The 20,219-nt window shown below is 37.2% G+C and overlaps 3 long non-coding RNA genes across 7 annotated transcripts in view; 2 read left to right on the top strand and 1 right to left on the bottom strand.

Moving 5' to 3' along the window:
• The window catches only part of LOC105492948 (uncharacterized), a 39,095-nt gene extending 38,105 nt beyond the window's left edge, over positions 1–990 (bottom strand). For 3 of the 5 annotated variants that reach the window (XR_011610597.1, XR_011610598.1, XR_011610596.1), the window contains exon 1: positions 770–990. This is a non-coding gene — a long non-coding RNA (uncharacterized lncRNA). The remainder of the gene's footprint in view (positions 1–769) is intronic. The other 2 variants (XR_011610594.1, XR_011610595.1) reach the window with 2 other exon arrangements.
• LOC139356472 (uncharacterized) overlaps positions 1–20,219 on the top strand; it is a 274,354-nt gene that overhangs the window by 219,760 nt on the left and 34,375 nt on the right. The window lies entirely within an intron of this gene.
• On the top strand, positions 843–19,735 carry LOC139357457 (uncharacterized). The gene is made up of 3 exons (XR_011610603.1): positions 843–971; positions 16,060–16,165; positions 19,601–19,735. It is a non-coding gene; the product is annotated as an uncharacterized lncRNA (long non-coding RNA).

Here is a 20,219-nt window from a genome sequence, read left to right on the forward strand (position 1 = left end):
TGTGCAAATCGGGGTGACCTGATCAAGGAAGTTGTAATTTTCCTCTGATAAATGGGCCTCCCGAAATTTCAGCAATCTGGAGCTCAGGCTGGGTGGATTTGACAGGATACTTTCCTTTGAGCAGTGCCACTTGGCAAATATCGTCTTCAGAGTTTTAGCTTCAAGAGTCAGATCTGTTTACTTCAAGGCAGTTGGTGATTTTAATTTTCATTAGCCTTCTGTCAGTGACCCCAATTCTGCTGGAAAGGCCAGTGTCCCTCCAAATTCTTGGGACACAAGGGCTTGCATATCTCACTTCTTGTATTGTGTAGCTTTTAGGTACATAATCTTATTCCGCCCTCACCACACACTAATAATGTAGGCAGGCAGGGAAGGAATGCTTATCTCTGGCATAGAGGTGAGTAAACTGGGACTCAGGGTTTCCGAGCCAGACCTCAATCTAAGTTCACGCATTTGCTGCCTGTGATATTTCCTTTGTACTGTGGCACAGGTAAATGGAGTTCTTCTAGGGTTAATTGCAACAAGGTAAGTTGTACCTATTCAAAGCCAAGGCAATTGTAATAACCTGAGCAAACACAGTTAAATTGATTATTGAGATTAACAAACACAGCCATGACATTAGAGCCTTTATCGTGACCTCCTTTCTTTCTTTCCTTTTCCCTGTTTCGGTGACTCAGTCACCAATGCCAGAAGGAGGTTAACTCCAACTTCTCCTTTTCCTTCTGGCTCTATATTCCGGTGAAAGGGCTCCCTTGACTAGGGTACATACCCTGGCTCTTGGTCTCAGTGCGGAAGGAATTCAGGACACGGACACACATGAGGAGTGGGTGTTGGAGGAGAACGTTTAACAGAAAAAGAAGAAAAGAGAGAGAAAAAGAAGAAAAGAGAGAGAAAAAGAAGAAAAGAGAGAGAAAAAGCTTCCTCATGTTGAGAAAACGCCAAAGAGGGTCTCCTAGCAGAGAAAAGTAACGGTTGGTGCTAATGCGCCATTTTATAATACAGTTTGGGGAGGCGGTGTCTGATTTACATAGGGCTCATAGATTGGTTTGATCAGTTGTGACATCTACATAGTGTGTGGGGAAGGCTTTTCCCCCATGCTAATCTTATTATGCAAATAGGCATTCCAGTTGATCAGCGCCATCTTGTCTGCTTCTTCCTGTACACATGGCTGGCAAAGAGAAGAGAAGATGGAGTCGCCATCTTGAACATGATTGCCACAACTGCCAGTATCTAGGTCTGCAGCTGGATTTTACAGGCTGCTCTTTGTTAGTAAGGAAAATAATTTGGGCTGCTTTTCATTAAAAAGAAAAGCCTTACTGAGGACTCCCATACTCTTACTATCTGCGTAAGCAATTTCTTAACTCGTATATCACTGGTGGCCACTGAGTTCTGTAGAACCACCTTCCTTTTACCTCTTAATGCATCTTCTCTTATCCCCACTGATAGTGCTAGTATATCAGACCCTGCTACTTCTCTCAAAGGCTGTTGAGGTAGCATTTCCACTGGTCTGTGTAGCTTCTTGCTTGTACCTCTACAATCACTTTGTGTCTTTCCTAATCCACCTTTCCCCTCCCCAGTAGAATGGCCCCCTCTTTAATGATTCCCTCCATGGAGCCCTGTACATCCAGGGAAGCATCTGTAGCATGTTATTATCAATGTTATCTTTGTATGTCTGTCTCCCTGGCCAGACTATGAGCAACTTAAGAAAAGGGACCCTAACGTATCCCTCATTGTATCCCCATTGACTAACTCTCTATCTGGCAATAGTAGGTGTTTAAGCCCTGTTTGATAAAATGAACAAGCAAATATTTAAAATGTCCCATTATATTCCAGGCACTTTGAGAGATGTGAAGGATAAAGTCCCCCTGTGGAGTTCATAGTCTAGTGCTGACATCTAAGCAAATAACCATGATAAAGTTTGATAAGTGCTTTAACAGAAGATGATGAGCGTTCTGTGGGAGCAAGGGGTGAGCACCAGAGTCACTCTCTCTTTCCACCATTTGTCCAGAGGGAAGAAACCTGAAGGAGCATCTTCCTGGCAGTCCCTTGGCTGCCTTTTCCTCCCCACTCTCCAGCACTATCAAGCATGACCTGACGCATATTGCTAACAAGTTAAGTAGAAGCATTTCTCTGGAACATCGGCATCCACTTTGTTGAAATCCATTAATTCTAAGCTTTAACACCCTTGGCCGGAAATAGCTCAGAAACTTATGGGGAAATAAGAAAAACAGACTGCCTGGTCACAGTCACGGGGAAGATATTAATATTTCCTTTCGTGGGTAGCTCTTTCTCTACATCCTTTCTCCATCTGCCTGTACCCCAACCCCCACCATCAAAATAAATGTTTTCCAAGAATCTATGAGATGATATTTGAAAGTAAATCAAAACGTAGACAGAGGGTCAACGAAAAAGGATAAAGCTGCCATGTATATGTGTCTAAGGCAGTAAATGGGGCAACTTGTTATATTATTTACAGGCTCCATAAAGACAGGGCCCTTGTTGCTCAAAGCCCTGAGCTTATTAATTGCCAGCAAGGTCTTTCCACTCCTAGGTTTTTCTGCTGTTGATGGGGGTGGCAGGGAGAGGGTTAACTCTCTTTTCCTGTCTTTCTCTCTTTTTCTCTCTCTCTCTCTTTTTGTCCAAGTAAGCTTTAGGGGATAGAGGAAGGGTTTGTTAAGCCTCCAGATTTCTCTGCATTATGTCCAGGTGGCGTGACGTGTGAACAGACGAAAGATTAAAATCACCGAGGAAATCGCTCTGTCTGAGCCCAGATCACGACGCCTTTCAGTGACCCAGCGACCCAAATGCTATCTGTCAACTTGTCCTTCCAGCGACTTTTCACCCCGTGCTCTGTGGCTGCTACTCCAGAAAAAAAAAAAAAAAAAAAAAAAAAAAAAAAAAAAAAAAAAAAATCAGGACTTAGAAGGAGGGAGGGATGGAGGAAGCTAGGATAAAATACTGCCTTATTACTGAAGATTCTGCAATGCAGGTCAAACGCGGGGCACGGGAGCCTTTTAACAAACCAAATACTTTTTCCAGATCTTCATTCCAGAATGTTTCCTCACTCTCTACTGAAACTCTTAGCTCCTTCAGGAAATATCTCACAAAATCGTAGACTCTGGTTCCCCCAAACAAAAACTAATTCCTAGCAGGACCACTGAGGATGGAGATTTTCCTGAGTTTCAAAAAACTTCCCACAACATCCGCTTTGTTTTTGCTCAGGTGCTTAATGAGTTGGAGAGGCAACCAAGCTTCATCTGCCTCCCAGGCCTTGCCAGACTAGGTTGCTTTTTCTGGGGTAGGAGAGGTGAGATTAGGTGAGATGAGAGAAGGAGGTCAAAACATACACTGTGCAGATATTTTTTACAAAGCTGACCACTCAAATTAAGAGTCTGCTTCTTAAGAGCTTGCAATAAAACTGGGTTGGCAGCAGAGCCAGATGGAGACTTCATATGCCCCAAACAACACAATCAGACTACTCATTCCTCTGAGTCCTACATTGAACGATATGAAGCTACCTTCTGCAAGTAAAAATAGTCAAGTTTTAGTAATTTCTTATGGTTCAAACTAATTCAAAATAAAAAATAGTACAAAACCATAAGTTAGAGAAATATCAAATATCTTCTTCTTTCAAATAAGTGGTTTCGATGCCCTGCTCTGTTCGTATCTCAAGGCTGTGCTTTGTCTGCCTATGGGGTAACTCGGCACTGCTGGGTCCACTTCTGCATTAAAATAAAAGATAAAATAGAAGCCACTTAGCACAGTTTTTTAACAGACCTCCAATTTTTTTAAAGACTTTGACAAGTAATACAGTAAAAATATATCATTTTAAGTAGTCATTGTATGTATTAAGGCCTTTGTTGAACTTTTTGATATTTAGGAGTTTGCATAAACCTAAATATTAGTGTGCTCTTTTACTTGGTACCTTTTTCTGTTCAGGATTTTATCTAGGATTCCATTTTACATTTTGTCATCATGTTTCTTTAAGCTCCTCTTGACTCTGACATTTTCTCAGGCTTTCCTTGTTTTGATGACCTTGAGAGTTTTGAGGAGTATTGGTTAGGTATTTTGTAGAATCTATATAGCATTTGATCTATGTTAACTTCATTTAATGTAATAAATATTTCTTTAAGTCATCACCTACTTTTTCAGAAGCATTATTTTAATGACTGCACAATATTCCACTGATAACTGAAATTTAGATGTTTTTATAAAGAAAACAAAATGACTTTTTTACTGCATGTTTTTTAACATTGTGTGCAGATTAATGTGTAAGGGATAGCATTCACTGGGGAAAATATACATATATAATAAATATATCCTGGAGGTGATAATTTTTACATTCTTGTTTGACTTCTGTCTCAGTGCAGTATGTAAATCTGGGCATACATATACTCCCAAAAAGAAATAATCTTGAGATATATTATCTTTAACCCAGAACTTAATGCCTGTCTGTCACTACTGCATGCCATTCCTTCCTGAGACCAAGGTTATAGAGGGCCAGAGTTGCAAAGGTAGATTATTAGAGTTTAAGTGGAAGATACCTCATAGATTCTTACCTGTAAGATTTGCATTGTCCTAATTCTGTAGAAAAAAGTCACTCGTTTGTTTTTGTAGAATTGTTTACCCCTGGGACTTGAGGTCATTCAGTCATAGAAAGGCTGGTTCACTTTCATATTAAAGGTTTGGGAACAACTACTTTAAAAGAACCCCAACCTATAAGGTTTACATCATCATCCAACTAATTTCCTCATCTCGCAATGATCCTCAATGGTTTGCTGCTTCTCACTTTGCATTACTAAGTCTGTCCAATTTATCTCCTAACTATATCTTCTGTCACTCACCTCATCGTTTTCTCCTTGGCTGAATTCATTCTAACTACTGTCATCTCTCAACTGAAATATTATAGTAGACTTCTAACTGGTCTTCCTCCTTTACCTTGGTCCAGGATTTATTTTCTCAAGTGTATACCTTCTTCTTGCATATGCATGTATGTTTCCATCACTCTATCTATATCATGAACACACAGACACATACACACGTGGCTCTTCTGCTACCCTATTTAAGAATGTCTTGTTTGCTTCCCATTGCCTGTCACAGCTCAGCTGCTAAATCTGCTATCCATGTGACTTTGGGTAAGCAATGTAACTTTTCTCTGTCTCAGTTTTCTCATCTGTAAAATTAGAACCATAGTACCTGCCTGATGGTGTTAGTGTAAGAGTTAAATGTGACAATAAATGTCAAATCTTAGAATATCACCTTGTCTGTGGAATACACTCAATGAATACTACCTATTACTACAACTACTACAACCACCAAAGTCTAAACTTCTTTGTTTTTGTTTTTGTTTTGTTTTGTTTTGTTTGAGGTGGAGTCTCTCTCTGTCTCCCAGCTTGGAATGCAGTGGCACGATCTCAGCTCACTGCAAGCTCTGCCTTCTGGGTTCACGCCATTCTCCTGCCTCAGCCTCCCGAGTAGCTGGGACTACAGGTGCCCGCCACCATGCCTGGCTAATTTTTTGTATTTTTAGCAGAGACGGGGTTTCACCGTGTTAGCTAGGATGGTCTTGATCTCTTAACCTCGTGATCCACCCGCCTCGGCCTCCCAAAGTGCTGGGATTACAGGCATGAGCCACCGTGCCCGGCCAGTCTAAATTTCTTATTATGACACCAAAATTTCAACCACAGAGACTACTGCCTCCCTAAGCCTTGTATTTCCTGTCTGTCAGGACTTTGCTTCCGAATTTCTCTTTTCCTAAAATGTCCATTTTCTACTGCCTCCTTTCCCAATGCCTCAAACAGTCTTTGATTAATAGCTTAAAATATTTATTTTCTGTGATCTTCTCTAAGTAGAGCTCCTTCCTCTTAGCTTTCTCTCTAAGGTAACGATTATTTTTTAGACTTTATTGATTAAAAAAAATCAAGGCTCAAGATAACTAAGTGATTTTTCCCGCAAGCACACAGCTCAAAATAAGTAATGAAGGTAGGATTCAAATGCAGGTATCAGTGGCAATCTGTGCGCTTTTCTCTCTGTCACCTACCTCCTATTTGGGCAATCCACAAAGAACTGTCTTGAAAGTAGGTATGGATTTTAATAGCTTTGGAGTGTGGTTTAATTCTGTCACTGGGCCAAATGTTTAGAATTTATCTGGAGAGGGTGGGTAGGAGTTGAGCAGGAAAAATTTTTCTTCCTCATCTACGAAATGAAAATGAGAGTTACTTTCCTTTGAAATCTTTCTGCTCTAATAGTTTGTCATATTGTCATACACCTGAATACAAAGTGGCAACTTACTTGAGACTTGCTTGGATTTTGAGCTGACCACTTTGTAGTTCTTTGGTTCTCTTCTCTTAGTCTTAACTTAAATAAGGGGTTTAACTCTGAAATATCACCTATGGGAAATTGAGGAGACACTTCCAGAGCCAGGGCCTGTCAATAACATCTCCTAATTCCATTAGAACCACTTGCCATCCCTGCTGCTCTGATACTTATAAACCTCTCTGTTCTCATAACAGATTCAATCTTAGGATTCCAAGACCACTACACACCCTGCTGGGGTTTGGCTGACTCAGAAGATGGGTGCACAGATCTTCTTTGTTCCTCTAGCTGAACTCAAATGCAAACCTTCATCCTGATGAGATAACAGGCAATCTGTGTTTTGTCCGTCTCCATTGCTGTATATGCAATCAAGGTACTCTCTCAGGACCCAGTGATAATATTAATTACAATCTCTTATTTAAAAGGAGTTCCTGCCTGAAGGTCTCTGTGGAAAGAGAAAGTTTCTCTGTTTTTGAGGCAAAGTCTCACTCCGTCTCCAGGCTGGAGTGCAGTGGCGTTATCTCTGCTCACTGCAACCTCCGCCTCCCGGGTTCAAGCGATTCTCCTGCCTCAGCCTCCCGAGTAGCTGGGATTACAGGCACACACCACCACGTCCAGTTACTTTTTGTATTTTTAGTAAAGACAGGGTTTCACCATGTTGGCCAGGATGGTCTTGATCTCTTGACCTCGTGATCTGCCCGCCTCGGCTTACAGGCGTGAGCCACAAGGCCCAGTCAAGGTTTCTTTTTTTAAGAAGGAAAAGCCACTCCTGGTTAAGTCACAAAGCAAAGGGAATGCTAGTCATCCTTTTCTATAGCAGGTCCAGCCAGGCAACATGAGATACGTAGGCATTAAGAACACAGGTACTGTCCTGAACTGGAGGGGAAACTGTTAAATCTAATATTTTCTGAAAAGTCTTCTCAGACCATTCTGACCATGAGTAACTTACTTCCCCTACAACTAAGCATCTAGAACAAACCTGCCATGGCCACTCCTCTTGCCTTTCTTCACCCTCTTACATTTTATTATAGTAGGTGAGATTTGAGCAAATAAGTTTTTGAATTAAGTCATTTCTCTACTGTTTTTAGTTATGCAACTTCCAACCATACATTCAACCTCTCTGAATCTGAGTCTTACTTTTTTTCCTCATGTTTAAAATAGGATAAAAATGAAAGATTGTTGGACTGTGTAAACATAATGTTAGATTAATGCTTGTTGTCTTATATATATTTGAAACTTTACTAAAGTCATTAGCTTTATATTATAACATTCTTCAGGGGCCAAGTGCAACATCTATTTCATAGAAAATGTTAAGTAAAGTGGACTCTTTGTCCAGTCTGGGACAAGCCTAAATAGAATTACAAGAGAACGAACAATTTCCTTCTCATTTTTCTTTGCATCAATCTTTCTTTCCCTTAGGTGTTTGCTATTCTAGCTCCTTCCTTTCTTGCTTTCTTTAGGGAAGCCTACTGAGATAGGTCTCTGTCCTCCCAAGCTCGTCTACCTTTCTACCTATCAAGACAAAAGGTTTCTATATATCAGAACAAAAGTCATGATAGGAAGTTAAAGGGGTCACAATACATTACAGAAAAGAGTTAATATACGGTAATTAGAAAAATGTGTTGCCCCTAAATGCAAGAAAAGACATCCCTAGGGTCTTTTCAGCAAAGAATAATAGTGGTCTTTACTTTCACGAAGATTAGCTCATTTAATTTTCATGAAATCTATGAGAAGTTTCCAGGTCCATAAGATAATGAGAGCAGCCTAAATTATAATCTCTGCGCATATCCTCAAAAAAAATGACAGATGAACAAGGAGAGCAAATAAAAGCATGCTTATCATGACTGGCAATACAAGTAAAAGCAAAGGACTTCACAGATCTTAATTTGTAACTAATCGGGAAAATAAGCTACTTATGTTTATTGAGTTGGCTCCAAAGCTTACTCCAGAGCAGAGGGTTAGGTGGGGAAAGCAGAGAAGAAAGGAGAATGAGAAAGGATAGAATCAGAAAATATCACTTAAAGCTGATAGGTAGAATATTCAAAATTGAGCAAGAAAAAGAGAGAATCTAGTCGTTATATACAGGCTTTAGTAAAGGGAGCAGCTTGGTCATGAAAACAAACTGTTATATATAACAAAGGTAGCCAAAACAAAGCAAAAAAACAAAAACTATTTAAAGGATTAAAAAATAAAACAAAAAAAGAGATCATATAGTGGAAGTAACTGTATAATGAAGCTGTGCCATGTACACAGTAAAATAACCAATAGAGCCGAAATGGAACATATAAGTCATGTTCATGAATGTAAATGACATAACTCACATATTAAAAGGAAAAATTTTTAAATTGGCTCACAAAACAAAATCAACTCTGCGCAGTGTACACTAGATGCACCTAAAACAAAGAATTGAAGAAGGCCTGAAAATAAAGAATGGAGCAACATGTACCAGCAAATGCAAACAAAATGAAATTGGGGGTTATGATCTTGATGTCTAACAAGTTAGAACTCAGAACAGAAAAGGGATAAACAGCACAAAGAAGAAAGCTTTATAAAGGCAAAGGCCACAATTCAAGGCAAAGACAAGATAGAAACGTTCCCCTATCAGTCACCTTCCTAAAGCCGAAACTAGAAGAAATGCAGAGAAAGAAGCACACAAACATCAGGTGACTTGACATGCCATGCTCAGCCTGAGAAAGGTAATGTGGATAAAAAATAAATAAGGATAGAGAGGACACAAACAACATAGTAAATAAGATGGATTTATTTTCACCCTCTTAATAATAGAGAGTAAATCTTCTCTCATGCATATTGGACATTTATAAAAATTTACCAATTCACCACGTTAGTGGTGAATTATAAATAAAGTATAAAAATTTATTATAAAAGTGCTAATAAACTATAAAATTTTGTGATTATTATGAAAAAACTGGACTCAAATGAGGAAATGCAAACCAATATAACAGGTATTGTAAAAAACAATGATAAAGAGCTGTGATTCCGAATCACATGTCTTTAATCATACAATTAAAGCAGTGATCAGAAAAAATGTATGGTATTGATATGGAAGGGCTGGGCTCCCAGGTAAACCTGCAATGAGTGGCCAGTGGCGGACTGAGTGAAATAAGTTACTCCAGTTGTTACCTGCAAAGGGAGTCAAGGGAACTATCCTATCTTAGTATTAAATATATATGTCAATAAAAATGGACAATGACAATAAATTTGGAAAACAGAATAAAGGGAACAAAGGAGAGAAATCAGAATACAAACAGAGCAATGAAGTAGAAAAAGAAAAATAGTCATACTATAAATAAATATTGGTTTAAAAAATAAACATAATGGACAATCACTAGCTAATCTGATCAAAAAAGGTAAGATTGCACATGAGAAGGGGATAAGAGGAGAAAGCACAAATATACAAGATAAAAAGTGACAAAGAAAAATAACCATTGAAACAGAGAAGATCTAAATAATGAAAAAGTGAAGAATTTTATGGAAAAACATAATTTGTCAAAACTGATTCCAGTAAAGAAAACAGACCAAGTGTTATAGAAGAAATAGAGAAAGTCAACCGTTACTTCTCACTCTCAAAAAAATCAGGTGGTCAAGATGATTTCACAGAGGAATTCTACAGAAATTTCCAAATCCAGGTCATTCTATTTGTACAAGAACATAGAAAAATGATCTTCCAAACATTTCTGACAAAAAGAATGAACATTAACAACAAACCTGGATGTAAAAAATATTTTTTTCCTCAAACCTACAGACTATTTTCACTTACAAATGTTGATGCAGTAGTCTAAAATAAATATTAACTAACAGTGCCCAACAGCACATTAGCAAAATAATAATTCATTAGGACAAAAGAGAGTTTATATAAGAAATGCAAGATAGATCAAGAATTAAAAATCTGCAAATATACTGCACTATGTTAATAGACCTGTGGAGAAAAGCTATATGTTCATGCATACTGAAAAAGCATTTTTAAAACTTAGTTCACGTCATAAAAGTAACCAGTAGATATTTTTCAATATGATAAAAGGTGTGTATCTTACCCAAAAGTTGGTATATATTTAATGGAAAAATACTGAGCGCATTCTTTCTGAAGTCTAGCCCCAGGCAAGAATGCCACTTCACTATCCTTCAATATAGAACTGGAGATTTCAGGACACAGATTCTGACAAGAGTACAAAATTAGAGACATAAGAATTAGAAAAGTTATGTTAAAAATACTCCTATTTGAAGATAATATGATATGGTTGTGTGTCTTGAAAACCCATGAACATCCATAGAAATACAACACAGCTAATAAAATTTTAGTACAGTTGCAGAATATTAAATTAATGTTTAAAAATCAATAGTCTTCATTATATCACATTAACAGAATTAAGGATAACAATATATGATCATCTGAATTTATGCAGAGAAAACATTTAACAAAATTTGACACACTTTAAGATAAAAACAGTCAACAAAGTAGGAATTAAAGGAAACTATTTCAATGTAATAAAAGCCATGTTGATAGTGACAGGAGACAGACAAATTCCTAGACAGACAGGGACGGGTCCCTAGTGAAACTCAACATTCAAGCCAAGGAAACTCTAAAGCCTGAAAACCAACCTACCAGTTCTGATAGAATCCATGGCTGGAGTGAGAACTTCCATCCCCATTTTGCCCACTCTCTCTCTACTGGCTCATTCTAAATGCTACCTTTTAACCAATCAAATGGTGCCTTTTCCAAGCCTACCCATAAACCAATCCACATGTGTTTCTCCATTCTAAACCCATAAAAACCCCAAACTCAGCCTCACAGATGGCTACCCATTTTTGGGTCCCTCTTCCTGTCAAGTGCTTTTCTTTCACTCAATAAATTCTACTCTGCCTTACCCCATTCTCTGGCATCTGTGTACCTTATTCTTCTTGGTCATGAGACAATACCCAGAACTCAGCAAACTGTGGGAGCAAAAGAGCTGTAATGCTCCTGCCTGATGTACTACAGGGATGAAAAAAGCTGCAATGATATATAAAAAGTCCACAACTAATATTATACTCAATGGTGAAAGACTGAAAACTTTATACCTAAGATCAGGAACAAGACAAGGATGCCCACTTTCACCATTTCTAGTCAATGTAATACTGAAAGTTCAAGGCACAACAATTAGAGAAGAAAAATAAAAGCAACCAAATTGGAAAGGAAGACGTAAAATTATCTTTTCTCACACATAACATGATCTTATATGTAGAAAACCCTAAAGATCCCACACTCAGAAAAAAAACTGCTAGAACTAATAGATGAATTTGGCATAGTTGTAGGATATAATCAACACATAAAGTAGGTGTCTTTTCATACAATAACAATGAACAATCATCTAAAAAAGAAATTAAGAAATAATTTACAACAGCCTCAAAAAATACTTGGGAATAAACTTACCCAAGGAAGTGAAAAACTTATACATTGAAGATCACAAAGCATTGCTGAAAGAAATTAAAGAAGACACAAATGGAAAGACATCCTACATTTATGGATTGGAAGACTTAATATTGCTAAGATGTCAATACTAACTAAAACAATTTATAGATTCAACACAATCCACATCAAAATCTCAAGTGTCTATTTTTTTGCAGAAATAGCAACAAATCATCCTATAATGCACATGGAATCTCAAGAAACCTTGAATAGCTAAAATAATCTTGAAAAAGTAAAACAAAGTGGGAGGATTTATGCTTCCTGATTTGAAAACATTATAAAGCTATTAAAGTCAAAATAGTATGACACTCATGTGAAGGCGGACATATAGATTAATGAAATAGAATAGAGTCCAGAAACAAACCTAAATGAGAGTGCCAAGATCAATCAATGGGAAACAGTCTCTTCAACAAATGGTATTGGGAAAACTGAATATGCACATGCACAATAATGAATTTGAAGCCTTATCTTATACCATATACAAATATTAACTCAAATGTATTAAAGCCCTAAATGTAAGATCCAAAAATGTAAAACTCCCAGAAGACATAAGAAAAAAAATGTTTATGATATTATATTTGCCCATGATTTTCACACATAACACCAAAAACACAGGTAACAAAAGAAAAAATAGACAAAAGGGACTATGTCAAATTTAAAACTTGTATTCATCAAAGGACACAATCAACTGAGTGAAAGGTAGCCTACAGCATGGGAGAAAATATTTGCAAATGATGTATCAGATAAGGGGTTAATATCTAAAATATATAAAGAACTACTATAACTCAACAACAACAAAATATCAAATTACTCTAAAAATGAGTGAAGAACTTGAATATACATTTCTTCAAAGATGATATGCAAATGTCCAATAAGCATATGTGAAAATGCTAGACATCCCTAATCAACAGATAAATGCAAACCAAAACCACAATGAGCTATCAGTTCACACCCATTTGGATGGCTACCATAAAAACAAAACAAAACAGAAAATAACAAGTGTTAGCAGGGATATGGAGAAGTTAGAATACCATGCAAAAAATGCTCAATGACGGGGGCCTAACCCTAACAAATATGACAACATATTCTAGCATGGCACATGGATAGCATGGCACATGGATAGACAGACTGAACAATGAAACAGTAAGGTCCATAAATAGATTGTTCAAATTTGGCAAATGATAAAGGCAGAATATTTAATCTTTGGGGAAACACGACCTATTAATAAACAATGTTGAGAAAACTAGATTGCCATTTAGTAAAAGATAAAATTGACAAACATCACAATATTAGTCAGAAAAAATTCCACATGAATCAGATATCTAAAATGGAAAAAAAATTATAAAAAGTATCAGAAAACATGAGTAAATTTATTTATAGTTTGGGAATAGGAGAAGCCTTTCTGAATATACTGAAATTTTAGTAAAATGACCTGGAAACAATGACACCTGATAGCAGTGAGTGCACTCAGGGCCCAAATTTTAGATTTTTGATATCACTCCTACTCAATGGAAGCTGGGATCCTGAAGAAATAGCTGATTCTGGGTCTGGATCAGGGAATGTATAAAAGGAACATTTTGTTTTAGGGTGTAGGGAAAGAGAAATGGCGCTGAAAATGGCCCATATCCAAAGTCACAACACTCGTTTTGGCATGTCCCCTCACTACTACTCACCCTAGGCCATATTTAAAAAATTTGAACATTAAAAAGAAAGTGACTCTAATTGGCTCTAACTGATTGTGAAAGAATAAATAAAAAACCAGGAGTCCATAGTGATTCTTTTTTCCTATGTCCAATATCTTCTTCTTTTGCCACACAAAAGCCAGAAAGATTGATTTAAATTAAGATGTCACTTTTCTCCTAGAACCCTTCAATGGTTTCCCTTGGCTTTTAAAATCTAAAATCTTTGCTATGACCTCTAAGGCCTTGAATGACCTGAGCCTTACTTAACTGCAACTTTATCTCCTATATTCTCTCTCGCGCTCAGTGCCTTCTTAAACACACTGGCTCCTTTTCTCTTCCTTGAACACATCAAGCCACTTTGCTACTTGGGGATTCTGTACCACATTTATTTCCTCTGTGACATTTATAGCAATCTTCAATTATCCTGTTTCTTTCTTTATTTACTTGTTACCTGTCTTTCCCCAGAGAATATGAATTCCAAAAGGGCAGAAAAGTCTGTCTCTTTACTGTCATATTACAGGCCCAAGTGTAGTGACTGCAAACAGTTGGCTCTCAGAGGCTATTTCTGAATACATGTATGTTGTATGAATGAATGATGAATAAATGAATAAAATGGGTCTCCTGACTTCCAGTTCCAATCTCTCTCTGTGACAAGGCTCTCTTTTTTTTTTTTTCTCCCTGTTTAGTTCATCTCTGTATGCACATGGGCCATCCTGCATATGTTATGCAGCCTAAACGCTTACACATTACAGCTTTCCATGTCATGAAAGCACCTGATATTGTTACTGTTTTTCCTCTTAGAAGGATAATATTGGAAAGGTCTTTAGAAAACCCCTGTAATCATCTTGTTTTACAAATAAGGAAACTGAGGCTTGTCATGTATATATTGCCCAAGTCACAGCTAATTAGTGGTATATGTGAAATTACAACCTACGTCCCCAAATTTTCTAGTTCAGTGGTCTTTTCAGGACCCTTTCCTTCTCCCTACTGGTTTACCCCTTAATCTTCAGCTTCCTACCTCTCGCCAGCACACAATAGGAATAGGAAAAAGATTGTATAAGTAAGTATAAATGAAGTCCTGGGAGCATCTTAGAATCATTTGGTGTTCCCAGGAGAGAGCGTTTCACTGAGCTAGTAAACATCATTGTGTTCCTATGCAGCATTTTTGAAATCACTAGTGTGCCCTCCGAGTGAGATTAGCCTCAGATGACATTATGTCTTACGAGGCTAGATGTTAGCACATCCCCAGCATGTGCATTTACGTAGTCTACTGTTCTCTAAGAACCACCTCGCCAATTGTAGAGATGGAAAAACTATACCCGGAATTCCATAGCAATTATTTCTGTGTTTCCCATGTTTGTTCAAATGATAAATGTAAAACCATCATCTATTTTTAAGTTATTTGAGCCTATTGACTCAAAAGAACAGGAAAGCCATGTCAGGACAATTCTGTTTTATGAAAAAGTAAGGGTGGGGGCTTCTGCTATTCTTTAAATAGTCTAAAAGTTTAAGGTTGTTTTTTACACAAGAACTGTGCAGTTAATTGGAATTGAATGGCCTTGCCTTCCTCGTAAATGAAGCCCATTCCCAAGATTAAGATACTAAATCTTAATCAGGTGACGTCCCTGAGGCAAGGATGTGCGTTGAAGTGTAAGCAAAGGTTTAGCAAAAAACATGCTATTCCAATGGGCACAGAGTCTGCTAAGGGAGCAAGGCCAACTCTTCAGGAAGAATGTTTACTATGATATTCATGAAGTTTTCGTTGTATCATTCTGCAGTCTTTTCCTCAGTCTCCTTCTAACCTCAGTAATTCATTTATCCAGTGCCGTGCAGTATCAGTTATTCATACAGCAGAACACTGTGGGTTAGGGGCACAAAGATGGTACAGCTCTCCCTCTTTCCTTAAGAGACAATTTAATGAAAGTTTAACCTTCTTATATTATGTACAATGTTTATGTACGTTTATTTAAGCCATGTAATGGGGGAAACGAATAGAAATGACTTCAGAGTGTAGCAGGGTTTGAAAGAAGTTCTGAGATCATCTTGGCCATTGCTACTCAAAGTGTAGTCCCTGGGCCAGAAGCATCAACATCACCAGGAGTCTTCTGTGAAATGTAAAATCCTTGGCTTCCCTTCAGTTCTACGGAATCAGAATCTGTAATAAGGTCTTCAAGTGATTCTTGTAAACATTAAATGTGAAAAGTCTTCATCTAGTCTCTTTGGATTTGTTCTGTGTTTACAGACACAGAGAACTGTAATTCTGTGATGAATATATATTCAAACCAAAGTTTGTCTCTGTCTTCCACTCAATACCACACAATTGTATCCAACTTTGGCTACCCTTGCATAGGTACATCCTCATCTGTATTTCAGAACAAAGAATGAATCATTTAGGGCCATAGCTGGGTACTTGGACACAGAAAACAAGAGAGCAAGAGAGGAAGAGAACAAGAGAAGGAAAGAGGTAGAGGGAAGAAGGGAGCGATGCCAACTATGATCTCTCCTATATCAAAGGATACATATCTTTCTAAAAAACTATGAGAGGTGGTATGGCAAATTGTATTATTGCTCTCAATTATTTCTTCTCCTTCCCTATAGGGGGTTTATACTATCTTTTGCCATGGGACAAAGTGCCTTCCTGGAGAAGTTGTTTTTCCCTATTGACACCAACCTTGGCCTAAGGACTTGTTTTGGCCAAGGAAATGTAAGTTTTAGAGTCATTAGAAAGTTCTAGCTTATCTTTTTGCCCTTTCCCTCTGCCTTGAGTTTAGAGAGGCTCCTCTCCACTCTAGACACTGGAATAAACAAGACACATGAAAAAGGAACAAAGCTGCCACCAATATGTAATGTGCATTAGAAACAAGCCTTTGTTGTTGAAATTCACTGAAATTTTAGAATTGTTTTTACTGCATTTTAGCCTAGAGAAAGCTGACGAATACACATGACAATCTGTGTTTCGTGCAATCAAGGGTAATCCCAATATATTTAATTCAGAAAAATGATGTTAAATATAAAACATTCTCTGCACTATTAACACTTACCATGTAGATAAATTATGAGATAAACAAAGTATAAGTAATCTCATTTTGAGGGCCCAAAGAACCTACTGAAGGATGAAAAGAGGTACCCACCTAACCCTGGACATCAAGGCAACTCATTTAAAATTTTAATGCACATATTTTCTTGCCTGGAATGCATTTTAGTTATCTGAAATATTTTTCACATTATTAAATGCATCAGTCATTTTAGTGCATTTTTGCCTTCCAAAATTATTTTGGTTTTATATTTAACATATCTATTTTCAATTAAATAGGTCAGAGTTACACTGAAATAAAGTTAAAACTTTCTATTAACTTGGTACAAAAACATAATCAAAATATTGACAGAAAAGAATAGAGTTTTAAAAAGTTGAATAAGCTATTTGTTATTCCTTGAACAACTATAAAAATGAATAGTGTCTGCTTTTATATTAGTTGGAATTTCTAAGGTTAACCTTATAAACAAATTAATTATTAATAGGATTCCAGATTCTAAGATCAATTATCAGTGCTAATAGTGATAATGGCCCATATTTTATATACTTTTATTGAATTAACACACTTGAACATAAATAATATTTGATTTCTCTCAGCAATCTTGAGATAGAAATAGGGGACTTAACAGCCTTCTTATCCAGAGGTGAGCTCAGACTCCATACTATAAAATGGCATAACCATGGCCACACACTAATGGAGAGGGTAGGCAGAACCACGGTTTCTGAGTTCATTCTGGCCTCTCCATGCGTAAGAGATTGCCAAAGCTACCTACCAATTTGCTTCATGTGTTGAAACAGACTAGTAAGATTGAAGAGATTTTGTACCACTTGGAATTTGTAGATTTGTTTTTAGTTTTTCTCTACTCCTTCAATCTCTCCCTACTCCTGTATTTCATAATTCACAACTATCTAAAGGCTTTGGTACATTAAATATTCTTATAAAATGAACTCCCTGGACAACTTAAGTAACCAATACCAGAAAAGGTCCTTGGCACAGCCTTTATCTTAGCTGTACTATTCTCTTGGGTCTTGTCTTGACTACCAGAATCCTTCCTCACCCAAAGAAATTGCGAAGACAGACATCTGGAATTCATTGGCTGAGGCTCACCTCATGACCTCACAAAGCCCAATTTGCAGACTCTGGTAATTTTCATTTTTCACATGAGCATACACACTTAAATACAAAGAACACTGGGTTTTACTTTTTTATTTACAGAGTAAATGAATAAGTAAATGAATAAATAAATAAGTCAGTTGAATGAATGAATAGGATTATTGGTTGCTTGGACCTAGTGTACTGTACTACCAGAGTGGACTCTATTTAAGTCTTTTGTTTTATGTCTATAAACAACCCTATATTTTCTACCGGTCTCTATTAAACACAAGATATTCTGCTTAATTAAGACATTTTGTTAATTAAGAGGTGATTGAATTGTTTGGAGTCCTAACTCCAGCAAATTTATGGTCCTTGAATAAAGCAAACTTTAATCTTGCTTCTACCTTCTTTGAGTTGGGGATGAAATGATAAAGATATAACATTTTTAGAGGATAAAAGTTAGTTCTCTTTTCACAAACTTCCAAAGTGATTTGATAGCCATATAATACCATATAATATTGGCCCTTGATACTAGATATTTTACAAAAAAAAAAAACCCAAAAAAACTGAAGGTCAGAAAATAAGTTCCTCTCAGAGTACTAACTAAACCACAAATATCCTGATACCTCATTTATTCTGCTTAACTCCATCATTTCTGATTAAAGAGACAGTCTTGGTTTTAAACGAATTGCTTTCCTGGCCATTAACTTTTGGTTAGTTAAAAATAAATTCTGAGAGCCTACTCTGTACAAAACATGCTGTTAGATATTATGGTTACTTCAAGGATGTACAAAAGTGATCCCTTGCAGAAACTTATCAGCAAGTTAGGGAAATCAGATGAGGCATGACAAGTAAGGTAACAGTGAGCTCAGTAACATGTGAGCTCTAACTGGTATACAGGCCACATGAGCCACAAGGAGTGCTGGGATGGCCTTTTCCAAAGAAAAGGTGGCCTTGGCCCTAATAAGAAAACAAACAACCCAATTTTTTAAAAAAGAGTACATGATCTGAATAAACACTTCATCAAAGATGTACAGATAAAAAATGAGCAAATGGAAAAATGTTCAAGGTCATTTATCATTAGAGAAATGTAGATTGAAACAACAAGATACCACTACACACAGATTGATTAGAATGATCAAATTTATAACGTTACCAATGCCAAATGCTGGTGAGGATTTGGAACAGCAGGACTCTCATTCATTGATGGTGGGAATGCAAAATGGTATAGCCACTTTGGAAGACAGTTTGGCAGTTTCTTATACAACTAAACTTATTCTTATCATACAATGTGGCAATCATGCTTCTTGGTATATACCTAAAGGAGCTGAAAGTTTATGTTCACATAAAACCCTGTACGTGAATTTTTATAACACCTTTCTTCATAATTGCCCAAATCAATAAACAATTAATTAGTCCTTCAATAGGTGACTGGCTGAACAAACTGTGGTACAACGAAACATCGTTCAATGCTAAAAAGAAGTGAGCTGTTAAGCCATGAAAAGATAAGAAGAAAACGTAAAAACATATTTCTAAGTGAAAGAAACCAATCTGTCAAGATTACGTACTGTATAAGTTCAACTATATGACAAAGGAAAAGGCAAAACTATTGAGACTAAAAGGATCAGTGGTTTCCAGGGTTTAAGGAGACAGGAGAGAGGGACAAATAGGTGAAGCTTGGGGTAATTTTAGGACAATGAAACTATTCTAAGTGATGCAGTAATAATGGATGCATGTCATTATACATTTGTCAAAACCTATGGAATGTACAATGCTACGGTATGTTGTATTGATTGAACACTATTGTAAACCATGTATTTTAGTTTCTAATAATGCATCAATGTTGAATCATCGATTTTAACAAATGCACCACATTAATACAAGTTATAAATAATAGTAAAAGGGTGGGGAGGGAACATGTACAAACTCTCTGTGTGTTCTGATGAATTTTTTCTGTAAAGATAAACTGCTCTGAAAACTTCTAATTTTTTTTTTTTCTTTTTTTTGAGATGGACTCTCGCTCTGTTGCCCAGGCTGGAGTGCAGTGGTGCGATCTTGGGTCACTGCAAGCTGTGCCTCCTGGGTTCACACCATTCTCCTGCCTCATCCTTCCGAGTAGCTGGGACTACAGGCGCTCGCCACCACGCCAGGTTAATTTTTTGTATTTTTAGTAGAGACGAGGTTTCACCGTGTTAGCCAGGATGGTCTCAATCTCCTGACCTCGTGATTCAGCTGCCTCGGCCTCCCAAAGTGCTGGGATTATAGATGTGAGCCACTGCGCTGGGCCATAAAATTTTTAAAACTCATAATATTTTTTAAAAAGTGATCTTGGACTAGTCAGGATTCATATAGGCCAAAAAGGTGAGGTGGGAGTTCCAGGCAATGGATGCAGCAGAGCACAAAACCTAAAGGGAGGAGGCTATGTCCACAATGAGGCAGAGAGAAGTAATCAGCACCAGACAACTGGGTCTGCTAGTCCTTGTCACTGCAGTTCTGGATTTAAAACTTCAAGTTAGTGTCAAAACGGCTGCATTCGAATCCTGGTTCTACCACTTAAGGGTTATATGAGCTTCTTTAAAGCCCTTAAGCTTTCCGACCTGCAACACTGGGTGAAAATAACATATGCAA

Source organism: Macaca nemestrina, chromosome 1 (assembly GCF_043159975.1).
Source record: "Macaca nemestrina isolate mMacNem1 chromosome 1, mMacNem.hap1, whole genome shotgun sequence".
NCBI lineage: Eukaryota > Metazoa > Chordata > Mammalia > Primates > Cercopithecidae > Macaca > Macaca nemestrina.